Source organism: Arvicanthis niloticus, chromosome 18 (assembly GCF_011762505.2).
Source record: "Arvicanthis niloticus isolate mArvNil1 chromosome 18, mArvNil1.pat.X, whole genome shotgun sequence".
In the NCBI taxonomy this organism is placed as follows: domain Eukaryota; kingdom Metazoa; phylum Chordata; class Mammalia; order Rodentia; family Muridae; genus Arvicanthis; species Arvicanthis niloticus.
In genome coordinates, this window is record NC_047675.1 from 50465934 (window position 1) to 50484008 (window position 18075).

The window sequence follows — 18075 nt, forward strand, 5'->3', positions numbered from 1 at the left end:
CACACTTCTGAACAGCAGTGAGCTTTAATCCAACTGGAGTTTGGAGTTTAACCTCTTTCCAGGGACACTGTACAAAAGAACAGCGGTATACACCAAATGTTAAAAAACCTTATGAAGGCTGGACTGCACTGAACTCACATGGCATTGGCAGGCTCCATTTTCATTTTCAACATTTTCCTTTGCTCTGTTACGTCCTGATTGGACGATTTGAACCCTTTGTTTTGTTTTGTTTGAGACAGGTTCTTACATTGTAACCAAGCCCACCTGGAACTCAATATAGCTCAGGATAGCCTTGAACAGCCCCATGATAGTCCTGGCAGGACACTATCACACCCTGAACTTTGATTATTTTATTTTATTTGACTTTTTTGAGTCAGGGTGTCTCAGTGCAGCCCTGGCCGTCCTGGAACTCACTCTGTAGATCACGTTGGCCTCAAACTGCTTCTGCCTCCTAAGAGCTGGGATTAAAGGCGTGCACTGCTACCACCACTGCCACCACACCATCCAGCTGGAGTTTGACTCTTTAATCTGTTTTCACATGTATCCTCTTTTGCATTCTTGCCCTCTGAATCAATGTATTGCTCATCTACAGTGACAGGGCGGCAACACGGACTGCGTGCTCGAGGCTTGCTGTGCTCTGTGGTGTGTGTCTGCAGACGGCATCTCATTCCCTCATCGCAGTGCTCCTTGGGGGCTGTAAAATGATTCCCATCTGTACCTGATGAACCACAGTGAGAGAGCAGGTATTTGGGGCCACGGCACTTCCAAAGTCATCGATCGAAATGATCCACAGGACCAGGTCAAGGTTGGAACCGCGTGCTGGAACCCCTGCTCCACTGTGGCAGCAATCTGTCAACTCTTACTCTTCCGTGTATCAACTGTCACTGGACTGTGACAACAAGGGCTAAAGAAAAGTACTAAAAACTGTACCGTCCAAAGTGATGGTGACACCAGGAGACACAGCTGAGCCCTGAGATGTGGATGGTTCCAGCGGGGATGCGCTGTCCATAACACATACTGATCAGTAAATAAGGAGGGCGATGTCTCGCACCTTTTAATGTTGATGTCATATTCAAAAAATGTTTGGATAGTCTCAAAATATATTTTCATCTCATTTTTTTCCCCCATTTTTTATTGGTTTTTAAATTTTATTTACATTTCAAATGTTGTTCCCCTTTCTGGTTTCCTCTCCACAAAACCCCCCATTCCATCCCACTTCCCTTTGCCTCTAAGATGGTGCTTCCCGACCCACCCACCCACTCCCTCCTCACTGCTCTAGCATCCCCCAATGCTGGGGCATCGAGCCTCCACAGGACCAAGAGCCTCCCCTCCCACTGATGCCAGACAAGGCCATCCTCTGCTACATTACATAGCTGGAGCCATGGGTCCCTCCACTGTACTCATTTCCTTTTTAAATGAGCTCAGTCTCTATTAGGGAGGGCTGGTAAGTCACAAAGGGTCCACTCAGGAGCCAAAGCCGTGAATGGGATGAGGGGAGCAGATGCTTCCTAGCAGACTCCATTCAGAGAAGTGAGAATTACCCTTGGACTCCAGGCCTGCTTAGGTTCTCCTTTTAAAATCCTGAAGGCTCTAGGGCACACAGCACTGCTGTAGGTCTCTCTGTCTGCCTCCCCTCTTGTGAATCTTGCAGGCCACTCGCCCTGTGGACACAAGAAGGCTAAGGCTGGGGCTGGGGCTGGGGCTGGGGCTGGGGCTGGGGCTGGGGCTGGGGCTGGGGCTGGGGCTGGGGCTGGGGCTGGGCTGGGGCTGGGCTGGGGCTGGGGCTGGGGCTGGGGCTGGGGCTGGGGCTGGGGCTGGGGCTGGGGCTGGGGCTGGGGCTGGGGCTGGGGCTGGGACTGGGGCTGGGGCTGGCTCAGCAACTGAATTCCAGTTTAGAGGTGGCTTTGGTCCTGAACATGGTCAGCCATGTCAGTGAAGCTGGAGATGCTGTTGTTTTGAATAAACTTTAAATAAAAATAAAACCCTGAATCCGTTGAGTTGAGAGTCCCATACAAAATCAAAGTTATTCAGTTGACACAAGGCCAACCTTTGAAAAATCCCCTCACCGACTCATTCACTGTATCCAAAAATGCTTTAGATGCGTGGCAAACTCTGTTCAGATAACAGTTTTGCAGAAACTGAAAGCTTGGAGTTCCCCAGCAGGCATAACCCACAATTTCAGTCAGATTATGGGGAAAAACTCCCTAAACAGAGACCAGAGCAAGGAGGGAAGTTCCCAGCTCCAGTCCACAGTGGAGGCAACACCGAAGCTTCCAGCATCCATCCACTGAGAATTCGCACACGAAGCGCATTGGGCTGTGAATAGAGCTGAAGACTGAGCAGAATTTATTCAGACACAGTAATCAGAGCCTCACATGGCAAAGCAGAGGAAACGGTGCCCTGTGCAGTTCCACACGGATTAGCCAGACTCTGCTGTCAATCCCCCGGTCACAACAAAGACGTGTGAGTCAGCAAAAAGGTCTCCATCTTTTTCCTTCTCTCTAAAATCTTGTTAACCAGTGTCCTGGCTAATCTAAGTCAACTTGATACTTTCTGGAGTCATCAGAGAGGAGGAAACTTCAACTGAAATAATACCTCAGGGCTGGAGAGATGGCTCAGTGGTTAAGAGCTCTGGCTGTTCTTCCAGAGGATCCAGGTTCAGTTCCCAGCTCCCACATGACAGCACACAACTGTCTGTAACTCCAGTTCCAGGGGATCTGATGTCCAACCCAACCCCAACCCCAGTGCATAAAATAAAGTAAAATAAATAAATAAATGTGTGTGTGTGTGAGAGAGAGAGAGAGAGAGAGAGAGAGAGAGAGAGAGAGAGAGAGAGAGAGAGAGAGAGAGAGAAACCCTAAATCAGGCTGCAGGCAAGCCTGTGAGGATTTTCTTAACTATTAATCAGTGCAGAATGGCTCAGACCATTGTAGGTGATGTAGGACTAGCGGTTCTGGGTTCTCTATAAGAACCCAGCTTCAGTCTGAGCAAGCCACAAAGAGCAATCCAGTAAGCAGCACCCATGACTTCTGCATCAGCTCCTGCCTCCAGGATCCTGCCCTGCTTGAGTTCCCATCCTGACTTTCTTTGATGATTAACAATGTCGTAGGGAACTGTGAGTGAAATAAAGCTTGCTGTTTATTAACCAGGATCTAAACACACAAGTTGAGTGTACATAATTGCTTCTTGGGATAGAAATGGGGGCAGACGTGTCCTGGTCACCTAGAGACAAAGGAAAGGCATTGAATGTCAGTCAGTCAGGGGAGGTTTGGGATAGAGACAACCACTTCACCCACAGATTCCATACTTACAGGTCCTACATTTGTGAATTCACCTGCTTGCCAGTACCTGAGACCTTAAGGTAGCCACATGCAGTGGTTTTCATCTGTGGACATGGATAGAATAGTGACCATTTTTGGGTCCCCTATTGCTCCTGTTCCCAGCTGAGCTGACAGACCATAAACAAATGTCCTTTCCAGTGTATCCGACTTTTGTGGGTTTTGTTGGCCATTCTGCTGTTATTGTATTCCCCAAGTGAATGATTCGTTGTCTGATGCTCCTGAGAGTCAGAACACCAAGAGGAGACTTATAGAGAAGATGCATGTTGGAGATGTTCCTTCCAGGGCTGGACAGACGGCTGAGCTGACTATTTGCCTCATTTGCACAAAGCCCTGGGTTCAATTCCCATCGCAGGATAACCTGCAGAGCATTTTATGGTTGTAATCCCAGCATTCAGGAGGTGGGAGCAGGAGGATCAGGAGTTCGAGATCTTTCTGGGCTACATAGAAAGTTCAGCCATCTGGGGCTACTTAAGACTGTCTCAAAAGCCAAGTTTAAGACTAGAGAGATGGCCCAGAGGTGAGGAGAACTTAACTGTTCTTCTGGAAGACCTGAGGTCAACTTCTAGCTTCCACATGGCAGCTGACAACCATCTGTAACCCCAGTTGCTTCAAGATCTGCTGCCCTCGTCTGGCCTCCTTGGGCACTGTATACACATGGTGCACAAACAAATGTGCCAAGCAAAACACTCAAACACATAAAATAAAAATAAATAAGCTGGGAGGAGAGGAGGGAGAGGAAAGTGGGTTGGGATGTAAAGTAAATTAATTATTCAATTAATAAATAGGATTTATTAATAAAATCTCATTTTATTAATAACATCTTATTTTATTAATAACATTTCATTTTATTAATAAATTATTAAATTATTAGTTAATAATTAAATCTTTAAAAAATAATCCCAAAAAACTAAATCAGCAGTAAGTATTAAGTAAGATATGTTTACAAACATATTTTAAAAAGTGCTGTTACTGGAGTCTCATGGGAGGGAGCCTGACCTAGGAACCGCTCCCTAGGGCAGTGGTCCTATATTCATGAATTCAGTGGTCACAGCAACTTTAGGGAACTTGACAGTCAGAGATGGCAGGGACAGAGACACAGCTCCACACTGTCACCTGCAGTACCCTGAGTCAGTCTCTTAATTTTTTTTCAGGACCCCAGCTCCAATAAAACCAGATCCTAGCCTTCAATACCATAAAGAATTCGAAACAAGCCATACAAAACAGAGTTTAGGATTTACTGAAAGAGATTGTAACTCAGATGTTCAGAACAAGGGTTAAGAGAAGGGAAGGTACTCCAGAAGAAAATAAGACTTTCTCAAAGAATACTCAATGTTCATTGTCTCTATAGTAGTGGGACAGAGAAATTTGGCGAGCCTTGACACTGTTATTTCCAGTGGTTCATGAGGAACCTAAATGAGATCACAGGGTGCCTGAGCAGTACCTGACAGGACTCCAGCCGATGCTGTCTAGACAGAGACACTGGCAGGTGGGGTATCCTCACTGTAAGTAAGGCTAATAGTCTGGCCTGAGAGTTCCAGAAAATATCTATGAGAAGGACAAGGCTCTACCCAAAGTCTTTTATTTTCAGGCCTTAATCCTGGCTCATTGCTACTTTACCATAAAATAGCCACGGAGGAAAGAAATGCTATATGTATGTCAGCAACTTTGGTGGTTTGAATGAGAATGGCCCTCACAGGCTCATGTATTTGAATGCTTGGCTCCCAGTTAGTGGAACTGTTTGGGAAGGATTGGAAGGTGTGGCCTTGTTGGAGGAGGTGTATCACTCTGGGTGGGCTCTTAGGTTTCAGATGTTCATACCAGCCCCAGCCTGCCACTTCTCTCTGCTTGCTTTCTGCAGATCAGGATGTGAGCTCTCAGCCCCGTGCCTGCCTGCCTGCCTGCTGCCGTGATGATCACTGACTAACTCACTGAAGCTTCAACAAGCCCTCAACTAAACGCTTTCTTTCACAGGAGTTGCCTTGGTCACAGTATTTCTTCACAGTAATAGAAAAGTAACTAAAACAGCAACCTTCACAGCAAGTGTTAACTGTGTTGCCATTTTTGCTTCTCAGCTGGCGAGTGGCTTCGATTGTGCTCCAAGGGCAGGGGCTTCTCTTTCACCCCATGCTCCCAAGATCTTCCCTGTTTATAATTTACCTCATGACTGTTGTAGGTAATATGCTCTGGGTGTCACACAGAGGCCCATTTGGCAGAGCTGCTGTCACTGGATGGTAGGACAGGTGTCATCAAATCCAGCTAAACTATTGGTTAGTCCATGAGTGATGATGAGGCCGGCCAAGGTGGCAGCGTGAGAATCTACCTGTGCGTGCATGTGTTCGGTGACCACCACCTGTGCATGTATAACACAGGGTGCTGTTAGATTTAGGAGATACCTCAGGCTGTCGGGAGACAGGGCTCTTTGTTGTGAGCCCGATGCTAAGTGGGGCTGAGAGTATGGGTTTCAACATGATGGGCTGTTATAATTGTGAACGGACAACCACTGGTGATATGAGAAGGGGGAGAGGTCAAAGGTGAGACCAGCCTGGGTCTCTGGCCTTCCCTGCCTGCCTGGGGCACCTGTGATTGAATAAAATAAGAAGCTGATGGCAGCAAAGACAGGAAGTAGAAGGTGGGAGTTCCAGGAGAGACAGGAACTCTTGGAAAAAGTCAGACATCGGACATGGTGAAAGTCGGACATATGAAACTGAAGAGAGATAACCAGTTATGTGGCAAAACTTAGATTAGTATAAATAGGTTAGTGTCCGTTAAGAGCCGGTTAGGAGCAAGCCTAAGCTGAGGCCATAAGCATTGTAAATAAAAATAACCTGTGTGCCATTATTCAGGAACTGGGGCAGACATAGAAAATCTCAAACAGTTCCAGGAACACAACCAATAGAATGGCTATATTAGAGTGGCTTACAGGCTATTGTCGGAGTAGTCCAGCACGGCTGCCTCCTGACGAAAAGGCCAGGAATCTGGCAGTTGTTCAATCCTAGGGACTGGATGTCTCAGCGGTCCCAATGTAATGCTGGAGTCCCAGAGAGCTGCTGAGCTTCGGTCTACATTGGAATCATATCGAAGTCAGTTCTAATGCCAGCAAAGGAATGTCTCATCAAAGGAATGTCGTCTCATCAACAGGATGGAGGAACTTGCCATCGAGAGTGAGGGCAAACAGGCAAAAAACAAAAACATCCTTCTTCCGTGTCTGTTTATGAAGGCTGGGGCTGTAGCTCAGCGCTACAGTGCTTACCTACGATGTACCTAAGAGTGAGGGCAAGACCCAGTACTCTCTCCACAGAATAGAGGGAGGGAGGGAGGAAGGGAGGGAGGGAGGGAGGAAGGGAGGGAGGGAGGGAGGGAGGGGGAGGAGGGAGGGAGGGGGAGGAGGGAGGGAGGGAGGGGGAGGAGGGAGGAAGGGAGGGAGGGAGGGAGAAAGCAGGAAAGAGAAACAGAGACACACAGAAACAGAGAGACAAAGACAGAAACAAACAGAGAAACAGAGAGAGACAGACACAGAGAGAGAGACCTGCACAGGTACACACACACACACACAGAAGAGAGAGAGAGAGAGAGAGAGAGAGAGAGAGAGAGAGAGAGAGAGAGAGAGAGAGAGAGAAAGGGGCAATGTTCCTGTGCTGTGCTGTGACAGGTGTGAATCTTTTGCCCTTGGCCATGATGGGACCACCCGTGCTCCAGGCTGGACAAAAATATAGGAAATAAAAGTCTTTCCATGAGAGATAAAAATCTCAAGTGGCTGGGATCCCTATCAGGACAGGAACAGATAAAGTCCACCCCACCATCTCTACTGACTTTTTGTCTGCTTGCTGCCCCAGAATCCAGGCAGAGTTGGAGGAATCTTTGCTGCACAAGCTGGGAGTGTCATCTGCGGTGACCCACACAGGGTGTCAGGCAAGGAACTGCCAAAGGGCTGCCAAAGCTCTCAGGGCAAGTATCATTCCCATCTTACAGAGAAGAGGGGAGACCTGGGCAAATGCGCTGTGAACTCTGGGAGAAGCTGGGCTCCCTTCTTAGCAAGACCCAGCTGGCCCTGTTAAAGACACATGCTGCAGAAAAGTGAGCTAAGTTTCCTTGAAGTTTCTCGGCTCTTAGGTCCACAAGAAATCTTGATACAATGTTTCCTGTTTCTGAGCTCACAGCCCCCCAGCTCCCTTCCTTTCCTATTTTCTTTCTTGCTTCCCTACCACTCTCAAGGTATCAGGGTGTCCCTGGCTGTCATCATAGTCACTACACAGCCAAAGATGACTTTGAACTTCTGATCTTCCAGACTCTATCTTCTCAGTGTTGGGATTACAGGTGAGTATCCTCATGTTAGAGATCAAACCCAGGCTTCCTGCATGTTAGGTAAGCACGCTGAGCTGCATCCCCGGCCTTTAGATTGACTGTTTCCTCTGTGGTCAGATAGACATTCTGACACCATCAGCTAGAGATATAAAATTAACAACCTTTTGTAGTTTATTAGAAAAACTGATAAGATTTGGGTTTAACATAAAAATAAAACATTCACATATTTATGCATGTATTTATTATTTATTTATTCATACACAGGGTCTATGTCTCTCTGGCTCCTCTAGAACTTACAATGTTGACCAGGCTGCCCTCAGCCCTGTGGAAGTTCTCTTCTGCCTCTGTTGCTCAAGATTACTGGTATAAGCCACCATGGCCTGATAAAAGAAGATTTTTAAGTGCCATCTAAGTGTTCGTTATTACATACAGTCCTTTAAAAATATGTGCCATTTTAAATTTTTAAAAATTACATTGTTTTTGAAGTGCCAATTATAGATAACACAGAGATGAAAGCAAAGATGGCCTGCACGGTGTAGGATGACCACATAGATGACCGCTCCTTCTCAAGGCCCTCTCTAAGGGCCACTTTCCCTGCGTTATCACATTCGGCTATCACAGTAATGACTAAGAAGGTAGAGCACGCTATTATCCACTAAGTGAAGTTATGTGGCCGTCTGAGGATGCAAGATTTAATGGCTGGGAAACCAGATCTGGGGCCAGACACCCTGACTACAGAAGCTTCCAGCCTCTGGCAGGCACAGTCCCCAGGGGAAGGAGCCTAGACTGTCTTCATTTAGCCATGCCCAGAAGGCACAGAGAGGCCAAGAACCCTCCTTCATAACAAATAGCAGTGAAAACCTTAAAGGGCTCAGTGAGGACTCGGGATGATGCGGAGAGAGCATTCCCAGTGAACCACTGCTGGGCTTTGAGTCTGAAACTACCCACAGGCTCATGTGATGATCTTGGTCTCCAGATGATTGCTGTTTTGGGAAGGTTCTAGAAACTCTTGGAGGATGTAGGTGAATGGGGCTGGCTCCTGAGGACTCCATGCTCACTTCCGGCCTATTTTTCAGCATCCTGATCCTCCCTAGTGTGACTAACCTATCCCTCATGGTCCACACTGTGAACTGAACTGAAGTACCGCACTGCCCCCTCCTCAACAAACTAAAGCCCTTTCGAAGTTGTGAGCCAAAATAAATATTCCCACCATTAACTTACTTCAGTCACATGTTGTGGTCGCAAAGATGCAGAAGTAACTAACACAGTCACCTTTCTACAAGTCGAGCAGACACGGAGAAGCTCTGTTCCGTGTGGAAGATGCCCCAAAACACTGGAGGATGACAAAGCCTCATAGACTACTCACAACAAAGCTGATTTCCGATCTAGAGAGTGCAAGGCTCTCCACACCCTAAGAATTATATTAGGATGACCTGGGTGTAGCTCAGGGGAAGAGCCAGCGCCTACTAAGGAGGCCCTGAGCTGGGTCCCTAGCACCCCCAAAATCACACTGAAATAATTTGGGGGGTTATAACAAGTTAAATGATAGAAGGTTCCTGATATGTAAATGAATTTGGGAAATCTAAGAGAACTAAAGAATCTCCCAAATTTCAAAAAAAGAAAAAAATTAAAAACCTTTTAAAACAATTTTCATTCACACCTGGTAATGGAATCTGAGCCTATTCCCTCACATTCTGTTACCCTCTTCCCTTCCTTCCCCTCCCCCATTAATCCCTCTGTTCTCCAGACAGTCTCACTTCTACTTTCAAATCTGCTTTTTAAAGTTCTCCAAGTCATTCTTTTAATAGTATTTAAGTAGGAGTTTGATCTTCACAGCCTTTGTGTACAATATGGGGAAATTTGAACACCTCAGGTCCTTCCCAGGCTGTGGGTAACAACAACAACAACAAAAGATTTGTTTGTTTGTTAATTTGTTTATTTTGAGACAGGGTTTCTCAGTGAAGCTCTGGCTGTCCTGGAACTCGCTCTGTAAACCAGGTTGACCTCAAACTCAGAGATCTGCCCGCCTCGCCTCCGCCCGCCTCCGCCTCCACCCGCCCCAGCCTCCGCCTCTGCCTCCGCCTCCTGAGTGCTGGGATTAAAGGCACTGGAATAACCTGCGATTTCTTAAACCGTGGCTCGCCCAAGCCAGACACTGTCTATGCAATGAATAGATATTTCTGGATGTACACTTCCTCCTGTTGATGGCAGGCTGTGTCTTAAGACCAGAACGGGAAGGTACCCAGTCACAGATTTACTTTCTCTTTAGAATCCTGTCTGCCCAGCACAGTCTGCCCAGGGGTTGAAAATGGCTGTGATTAGCAGGATTTGTCTTCGGCTCAGAATGAAGATTAACCTGGTAGGAAGGGTGAAAGACATGTTGGTTAGTCTGTGGTTATAGAAGGTTTTGGGAATGAGGAGAGCTCATGTCCTGACAGAACCCCCAGTTAACAGTGGTGAGCACGTAGGGGAGGGTAGAGGACTCTGGCAGAACATGGAGTTTGTGAGCCCCAGCAGAGGGCATATGTCTGCCTCAGGCCTCCTTTTATGTATGAATGTCAGCCCTAATGTAAACCTCCTGGGCATAAGATTCCTTGTTTTAAAAAAAAAAAAAATGGAGGTGGGAGAAAGGGACAGGAAATTTGAAAAAAGTTGCTGAGAAGCAAGAGTTGAACCTTCTGCTGCCTTTGTGAATCTGGCTGCCCAAGTGACCTCATGCAGTGAGAAAATGTTCTAGGCTTTAAGTGCTTGGAAGCTGCAGAAATGGTTCAGTAGTTAATACTTAAGGACCAGACTCCATTTCCCAGCATCTGTCTAATGCCCTATTCTGGTCTCCATTTGCACCCGAACACATGGCATACATTCACATAGACAAACACACACACACAAATATATCTTTGGCTAGGCAGTGGTGACCCATCCTTTTAATCCCAGCACTCAGGAAGCAGAAGTGGACAGATCTCTGAGTTCAAAGTCATCCTATGTTGAGGCCCAAGCTTGAGTCCCTGTTTGGGCGCCAAAATAATGTTGGGGCCCAAGCTCGAGTCCCTGTTCGGGCGCCAAAATAATGTTGGGGTCCACACTAGCCCCACGTTGGGGCGGCCAAAATAAATGTTGCAGCCCAGGCAAAATGTTGAGGCCCAGGCCGACCCACGTTTGGGCGGCCACTATATCCCGACCCAAGCTGCTGCTCCGGTCTGCAGGTCGGGGTTCAGCAAGAGCGAGGGTGAGGGCAGACTCAAAGAATGGAGACCAGACAGGGTGTGATTCAATCCCGTTTATTCTTCAGTCTCTCTTCCTCTAAGTGTCTCCTGTCTGATTCTCCCTTTATAGTCTCATGTCTGGTTCTATCTTTTATAGTCTCCCTAATGTCTGATTTCTGATGTGTTCTGTCTCTGCCTTTTATATGTCTCACTTCTAAGCCACGCCTCTAAGTTACACCTTTAATCGTGCTCTTAGGTCTTGTCTCTAACTCTGATCTCTATACTTCTAAGTCATACTCTTAAGTCACACACCTTTAATCTCACACACCTTTAATCTCACTCGTCTTTAATCTCAAGGTATCTAAACCAAGATTATCGGAGTGTTCTCAGCTGTTGTAGGCTATTGTAATTCAAATCTCACGTCAGGGTATATGGCTCAAGATGGCTGCAAAGCTGATAGCCGCTTTCTGCTAAAAGTCGGCCCCCAACAAGCCTAGTCTACAGAGCAAGTTCCAAGACAGCCAGAGACACACAGAGAAACCCTGTCTTGAAACAACAAGATGTCACAGCACCGGTGAAGGGCATGTGTGAGCAAGAACCAACAGCTTCCCACAGGATCAAGAGTGCTTGCTGATGCTTGCCAATGCTTGCCCTGAATTTCCAACAAGTAATGCAACTGCACGACACTTGGAACCAACAGGTGTAGGGTGGATTCTCAAACCATGTTGGCAGAATAAAACCGTAGAGCTTGTTTCCTAGCTGCTGATTGATACATAATGCTCAGTACACACAGGAAGTAGGTTTTATTTCTTTGCCTTCACCTTGATATTGTAAGGCAGGCTGATTTTGAACTTGCAGTAATCCACCTACCTCTGAAATGGAAACTTCTAGTTTCTCGGGAAACTAGTTAAATGATGTCTCTCTGGGGCACACAGATGAAAAGATGCCTTGCTGAAGCAAACACGTGAAAGAATGTTTTCCCGAAGCAGACACAGGTGAAGGGATATCTTGCTGAAGCAAACACATGAAATGTCACTTGATGAAGGAGTGAACTACGACCCCACAGACGGTGGGAGACGAGCATGGAGCGTTGATTTGGTTTGCTCCGCCTTGTTATTCTTCGATAGCGATGCACATGTATTGGTTCACCTTATTGTTGAGCTCAACTTGTGATAACACCACCATTGAGAGAAACTCACTCAAGAACTTCTTGTGAGGTTCCTGCTGCAGCTTGCCACTACAGTGGCCTCATCTCAGGCTGGTTGGAGAGCCTTGCGGTTTCTTTAGGACTGAACTACAGCTGCTGGTTCTTGCCAGTGTCTGCCTGCCTAGAGGACTGGTCTGCAGCTGCTGAATCATATTTGGTGTTTATTATGGGACTGAACTACTGCCAAAGGAGATCAAGCTCATCCCCCAAAAAACTACTGCTAACAAGTCCCCTTCCCCCATATCCTAATAACTTTTCTCTTCCACTACCTCTGCTGGGTGGTGGGCTAGAGGAGAGATTGAACCCTTATTAAAAGTAGGTTGCAAAAAAAAATGTATAACTACATGCCTCTGCTTCCCAAGGAACCCTGGGATAACAGGTGTGAGACACCATCACTAGCCCTTTGGAATTCTTGCTACAGGTTGGAACTAGCCATGGATGAGGGCATTTTTCATTGTCCAGTTTTCAAGTTCTGGTTCTAGTCTTTCTTTAGCTTCTGATGTAACAGAAGTGTTGGATCCAGTGGTTTGCAACCATCTTAAAGCTATGTCCCTTGAAAATAGTTCCTCATGCTGTGGTGACCTCCAACTATAAGATTACTTTGCTATTTCATATATGTAATTTTGTAATGTAATTGTTTACTTTCTGATGACCTTAGGCAATCCCTGTGAAAGGGTCATTTGATTCCAAAAGGGTCTTGTTCCACAAGTTGAGAACCCCTTGTCTCACCCCTTAATGAATACAGCTTTATACCTAATCACCACCAGTGGTCTTATCTACCAAGGCATTACTTTAAGAATGTCAGCATCTGGGACTAGAGAGATGGCGCAGTAGTTAAGACTTGCCTTCCTGCATGGCCATGAGAGGGAAGGTGTGACTTGGCTTCTGGCCATGGAGCAGAGCCAGCAGGGCATGGGCCTCCATGAGTGTTGACCATTGCTAATCGTGAGACTTGTTTGTATAACTATGTACATAACTTACTTTATGTAACTCCTTTGAGAGATGTTCCCCTTGCCAAGGGGATGTCCTCTCTGCCAAGGTTAATGATTCCCTGACAATTAGAAGGAGCAAGAGATCAGGAAGCAAGGGTGTGTTTTAGCAAAATGGTAAATGTTGTGACCTTCAGGACAGCTTTTAAGGCTGTGGGAAAGAACTCTGAAAACACAAGTTCAAGCATATATAATTTCTCAACTATGTAAAATATAAGAATGCAATATGAATTATATGAGGAGCTTTGTGGACTTAAAAGAACAGAGGCAGCTGCTCTATGAGCCAGCTTGTCAGAAAGACACTTTGGAAGGAGACACAGAGATTTAGGGAGTGGCGATTACAGGGCAGGATTCCCACCAACTAAGTTTATTGTTTGTGCTCATAAAGGCAGGCAGATTTCTGAGTTTAAAATCAGCCTGGGACAGAATGAGTTTAGACCCAGGGGTGGTGGAAATGGTGATCCCAGAGCCAGATTCCACCTAGCTTATTTGTGTTACAAAGGAGACAGATCTCTGAATTCATTGCTATGTTAATTTTTTTTTTTTTTTTTACTTGCTGTCTTTTTCTAAGAAGCGAGGGGCTAAGGTCATAAAATGCTGATACTCTAAAGGGAATCTGGGGTGGATGATTAAATTGATATGTAAATTGAAGACTGGGCTTCTGTGTGGGTGTGTGAGAGCTGAGCTATCTTGACAAACTGTCTGGAGAGCCATCAGGAACAGAACACAAGGCTGTCAGCTTGTACCCCATGATTGATTTTGAGTCATTCTATTTGCTGTTCCCAAACACCCCTTTCTCAGAACTCCTCTCCAAACCAAGGCTGGTCCTTGTCAAAGACTGCTTGCTATTCTCCCAGAACAATTGATGTAGTGGTCTGAAAACAAGAATGGCCCCCATAGTGTCATTTACTTAAATACTTGGTTCCGAGTTGGTGGGACGTTTTTTGAAAGGATTACCTGTGGCCTTGTCTGAGGACATGTGCCATCGGGGAAGCGCTTTGAGGTTTCAGTCTCTTTTTCTGTCTCCTGCTTGTGGATCAAACGTAAGCTCTCAGCTGCTTCTCCAACACCATGTTTACTGCCATGCTCCTTGCCATGATGACCATGAATTCACACTCTGCAACTGTAAGCAAGCCCCAATTAAATACTTTCTTTTATAAATTGCCTTGGTTGGTGTGTCAATTCACAGCAATAGAAGAGTAGCTAAGACATTGGGGTTTAGTTCCCAGCACTTATATCAGGCAGTGTTTGTAAGTTCTCTAACTCAGGGGACCCAATGGCCCCTCCTTATGCCCTCTTCTGGCCTCTGTGGATACCTGCAACACACAGCATACATGCACAAAGAAAAATATATGAATAAAAATGTCAATAAAATCTCAATTTCTGATACTTTCCAAAGCTGTTCTCCCAAAGATCTTCATGAGATTTCCCCCCCCCCCCCACCCCATGTTACAATGTTTTCACCCATGGTCATAAGGAAGAACACACCTTTGAAGTTCCATCTCTATGAACTAGAGATATATTGAATTCATGACTGGACTACCCAAGGCACAGATATGTGTGTAGGTGATGGGCTTAAAGCTTGTCCTCTGACATTAGGAACCAAGGATGCCACTTTTATCTGTCTCAAAGATGGGAATAATAAGAATATAATCAAATTTTATTTAAAAGGTAGGTATTCTTTTTGACATCACCAACATTCCATCTGCCCATTTGAGATTATAAATTGGACTTTCTCTACTTTCACCTTATTCCCTTAACCAAATACAAATGAAGTGCATCCAGAATCCATGCAGGAGTGGAGCCTGGAGCAGTTGAGACTAAAACTGAGTTGTATAGCCCAGTAGTTCTCAACCTATGGGTCATGATCCCCCTAAACCTGTGGATTGTGACCCTTTTGGGGATCAAATGATCCTTTCACAAGAGTTGCCTAAAGCCATCAGAAAACGGATATTTACAATATGACTCGTAACAGTAGCAAAATTACAGTTATAAAGTGTCAACAAAGTATTTTTTTAAAGATTTGTTTGCTACTACCTATACTGCATATATGTCCACAGGCCAGAAGAGGGCAGCAGATCTCCCTGCAGGTGGATATGAGCCACCATGTGGGTGCTGGGAATTGAGCTCAGGACCTCTGGAAGAACAGTCAGTGCTCTTAACCTCTGAGCCATCTCTCCAGCCAGAGATAAAACAATTTTATGGCTGTGGATCACCATAACATGAGGAACTGTATTACAGGATTACAGAGCTAGGAAGGTTGAGCGCTGCTGGATCAGATCCTGTAAGAGGGCAGGGAGAGAACATCAAAGAGCTGGTGGCAGAGAGCCTCATTCTCTCACTGCCTTGCGATTACACAGCACGATGCTACCAGCTTGCACCTAGGATGGGCCCTCTTAGGAGCTGCAGGCTAGAGTCGGGGTTCTTTTTCTACAGCCACAAGAAACACTTTTCTGTCACTCATGAGATATGATCTTTGGTAATCAACAATATTAGGCATAACCTATGTGCTTTTCAAGGCACAGCTGAATGGTTTTTAGTATGCTGTGGGTTTGCAATTGCTGTCTCTCATCTGTCTGTGCTTTGTCTCCCCTCCCACAACCCAGGTCGTCAAATCACTCTCTGTCCATCTACCTTTGCCTAGACCTGTCACGCAGCAGAGTCTGGCAACATGTGACCTTCAGAGTTACCTTCCTGTACTTAGTTTAGGCTTGCTCATTCATTCATTCATTTAGTTTAGACAGGGTCTTACCATGCAGCCCAGGTGACCTTTAACTTAGGGGTTCCTTCTGAGTGCTGGGTTATAAACATAAACTTCTGTGCTCAGCTGATAGTCCAGCTACTTAGCATTATTTAGTTTTATTTTGCCAAAAAAAAAAAAATGGAGTTGTTAGTGGTAAGGGTGAGGGAGATTCCACAAAGCTAAAGTTTTTTTTGTTGTTGTTGTTGGTTTTTTTTGTTTGTTTGTTTGTTTTTGTTTTTTTTCAATTCTGGCCTGATGGTTACAGGGTTTTTGTTAGTTTTGTTTTGTTTCAGATTTATATGTTTTTATTTTATGTATATGAGTATTTGCCTACATGTATGTATATGTGCTATGTGCATGCCTGGTTTCTCACAGGTCAGAATAGAGTGCTGGATCCCCTGGAACTGGAGTTACACATGATGTGAGCCACTTTATGGGTGTTGGGAACTGAACCCAAATCCTCTGGAAGAACAGCAGTGCTCTTAACCTCTGAGCCATCTTTCTAGTTCCTGAAGGGGGGGTTAAATCTTTGAGAACAAAATAGATTTAGTATTTGTGGTTGCTCAACAAATGGAAGAAGGGAGGACATTTCACACCATAATGAATCCTCTTAACTCTACCCTATGTGTCCTTCTCGAAAGCCTTTGTTCCTTGGGTTTTATGAGCCTGATTAGAGAAGTGTCAGCATGAAGGGAGACAATGAGCCAGGTGGTGGCCTTAGCTAACTTGGGAGGTTGAGAGAGGAGAATTTCAAGTTCAAGGCCAGACTACACAGACTAGTGAAAAAAGATGTCTTGGAATACAGCTCTGTGGTAGAGGGCTCATGCAGTGTGTGTGTGTGTGTGTGTGTGTGTGTGTGTGTGTGTGTCTGAGTGTGTGTGTGTCTGTCTGTCTGTATGTGTCTGTGTGTGTCTGTTTGTGTCTGACTGTGTTTGTGTCTCTGTGTATGTGTGTGTCTGTTTGTGTCTGAGTGTGTTTGTGTCTCTGTGTATGTGTGTATCTGTGTGTGTCTGTTTGTGTCTGAGTGTGTTTATGTCTCTGTGTATGTGTGTATCTGTGTGTGTCTGTGTGTGTCTGAGTGTGCTTGTGTCTGTCTGTGTCTGTGTGTGTCTGAGTGTATATCTGTGTGTGTGTGAGTGTGTTTGTGTCTGTGTGTGTGTCTGTGTGTGTGTGCCTGTGTGTCTGTGTATGTGTCTCTCTGTGTGTGTGTGCCTCTGTGTGTGTGTGTGTGTGTGTCTGAGTGTGTGTGTGTGTCTGAGTGTGTGTCTGTGTGTGTGTGCCTGTGTGTGTCTGTGTGTGTGTGCCTGTGTGTGTGTGTGTCTGAGTGTGTGTGTGTGTATGTAGGAGCTCTGGCTTCATTTTGCAGCTTGATAAGAAAGAGAAGGCGAGGATGAGTTAACTTTCAGGCTGCAATAGAGCTCAGCTGTGCTTTCTTAGCGTGCACACAGCCCTGAGTTGACACTTTATTCTCACATAAAACAAGGCATGCTGATACCAACTCATAATTCCATGGGAAAGGCAGGCAGTTGGGCCAGAAGTTCAAGGTCATCCTCAGTCACATAGAAGGGTCAAGGTCAGCCTCGGATACAGAAGATCCTGTTATAAAAGGAGAAAAGGAAGCAGAAAGGAGGAGAAGATGGAGGGTGTGGTGTTTGAATGAGAATATCCACCATAGGCTCATCTATTTGAAGGCTTAGTCACCGGGGATGGAGCTGTTTGGGAAGGATTAGGAGGCGTGGCCTGGCTGGAGGAGGTGCTACTAAGAGTAGGCCTGGAGGTTTCAAAAGCCCACACTCAATCTTTCTCTCATTGCCTACTGCCTGCTGGGATGTAGCTCTCAGACTCTTCTCCAGCACCATGCTTGTCTACCTACTGCCATGCGTCTTGCCGGATGACAACCCTACCCCATGCAACTACCCCCTCCCCCACACACACACAAATGCTTTCCTTTATAGGAGTTGCCTTGGTCATGGTATCTCTTAACAGCAATAGAACAGTAATTAAGATGGAGAGTGAAAGAAAAGAGGGAGAGAGAAGGAAGGGGGGAAGAAGGGAGGACATTTCACACCATAATGAATCCTCTTAACTCTACCCTATGTGTCCTTCTCGAAAGCCTTTGTTCCTTGGGTTTTATGAGCCTGACTAGAGAAGTGTCACCATGAAGGGAGACAATGAGCCAGGTGGTGGCGCACACCTTTAATCCCAGCACTCAGGGGCCAGAGGCAGGTGAATCTCTGAATTTGAGACCAGCTTGGTCTTTAAAGCAAGTTCCAGGATGGCCAGGGTTACA